The 2,033-nt window shown below is 46.8% G+C and overlaps 1 protein-coding gene across 1 annotated transcript in view; it reads right to left on the reverse strand.

The window, feature by feature from the left end:
• Positions 1 to 1,792, reverse strand: part of SETX (senataxin) — a 94,148-nt gene extending 92,356 nt beyond the window's left edge. The window contains exon 1 of the mRNA XM_073640665.1: positions 1,659 to 1,792. The gene's annotated coding sequence lies outside the window, so the exon portion shown is untranslated. The remainder of the gene's footprint in view (positions 1 to 1,658) is intronic.
• Positions 1,793 to 2,033: the final 241 nt, after the last annotated feature.

Here is a 2,033-nt window from a genome sequence, read left to right on the forward strand (position 1 = left end):
GTGGTTTCCTAGCAGCTATTTTACCATGAAGGCCTGCTGCACAAACTCTCCTCTTAACAGTTGTTGTAGAGATGTGTCTGCTGCTAGTACTCTGTGTGGCATTGACCTGGTCTCTAATCTGAGCTGCTGTTAACCTGCGATTTCTGAGGCTGGCGACTCGGATAAACTTATTCTCAGAAGCAGAGGTGACTCTTGGTCTTCCTTTCCTGGGGCGGTCCTCATGTGAGCCAGTTTCTTTGTAGCGCTTGATGGTTTTTGCAACTGCACTTGGAGACACTTTCAAAGTTTTCCCAATTTTTCGCACTGACTTACCTTCATTTCTTAAAGTAATGATGGCCACTCGTTTTTCTTTACTTAGCTGCTTTTTTCTTGCTATAATACAAATTCTAACAGTTTATTCAGTAGGACTATCAGCTGTGTATCCACCAGACTTCTGCACAACACAACTGATGGTCCCAACCCCATTTATAAGGCAAGAAATCCCACTTATTAAACCTTACAGGGCACACCTGTGAAGTGAAAACCATTTCCGGTGACTACCTCTTGAAGCTCATCAAGAGAATGCCAAGAGTGTGCAAAGCAGTCATCAAAGCAAAAGGTGGCTACTTTGAAGAACCTAGAATATAAGACATATTTTCAGTTGTTTCACACTTTTTTGTTAAGTATATAATTCCACATGTGTTAATTCATAGTTTTGATGCCTTCAGTGTTAATGTACAATTTTCATAGTCATGAAAATACAGAAAAATCTTTAAATGAGACGGTGTGTCCAAACCTTTGGTCTGTACTGTACACACTCACCATCCCCCGGCTCGGCTCCAGTCCTCAGGCTCTTCGGTGCAGCAGTGCAGGCCGGGTGCGCACTGCGTAACGTCACAGCTAGGAGACACGGCCGCGCACAGGGCCGTGTCTCCTAGCAGTGACGCGGCCGGGCCAGCACAGGGAAGTTAACTGCTGCAGTGCTGGCCCGGCCGATGAAGAAGTAGCAGCGGCTGCTGCTGGGGAAGCGATGCGGGGCCCCCCCTCCCGCCACTGCTACTGGTATGTGCCGCGGCGGCCCGCACATATAATGAGGGCAATCCGGCATTAGACACCCCGCCCGGAGCCGTGGGCCCTCTGGAGGCTCGGGGCCCCGGGCGGTCGCCCGGATTGCCCTCATTATAATCCGCCTATGATCACTATCATTGTATGAGTATATCACTATCGCTGTATCACTATTGCGGTATCACTCTATCGGTTTGGCTTCTTATCCTAAGTCATGTCATAAGGCTCATTAAAGGGTTACTATTGACTTTTAGGATTTCTACTTCCAATAGGTGACACTAGAGTTCTAGTCCTCTTCTTCTCTGAAGAGACAATTTGCGTATAGTGATACAGTAATAGTGATATACTGAAATAGTGATATGATGCAATATCACTGTATCACGGAGAATCACAATCACTTATTGTGGTCATATAATGTGTCCTTAAAATAAAGTCCATAATTTTTTGAAAAGCTGTCCAGAAAAAAATACAAAATCAAGTTGGCAACATTGCTCATCACACACATCAGCTGCTGCACAATACGCTCCTGAGCTGCTGCTGAAACTCATAATACACACTTCTGCTGCAAAACCTCATCACACAGTTCAGCTAATGCCGAATCTCATAATACAAACCTCAACTGCTGCGGAACCTCATATTACACACCTCAGCTGCTGCAGAGTCTCATCATAGTTGCCAGATCTCTGGCAGTGACAGGCAGAGGGGAGAACTCACACTGCGACAGTCACCATCACATTTACCTCTACATGAGGACACAAGTAGAACAAAAACAGGAAACGTCTCCACCGAGGTCTCCGGGCGTTCCCACTATATAGCGGGGCCGAACTGAGCAGCACACAGGACCCAATACCACAGTACTCCGGAGTCCGGCCATTCACAGTTCAGAAGAGGAGACACATAGTATCAGGCCGGTGATCACAATGTTATGGCTGATGTGTGTTTATAAAGTGACCCCAGGGCTGCCACCAGGAATTTCAGGGCCCCATACT

The sequence above is a fragment of the Phyllobates terribilis genome, unplaced genomic scaffold, assembly GCF_046119375.1.
Source record: "Phyllobates terribilis strain yellow unplaced genomic scaffold, ASM4611937v1 Scaffold_7__3_contigs__length_470593459, whole genome shotgun sequence".
NCBI lineage: Eukaryota > Metazoa > Chordata > Amphibia > Anura > Dendrobatidae > Phyllobates > Phyllobates terribilis.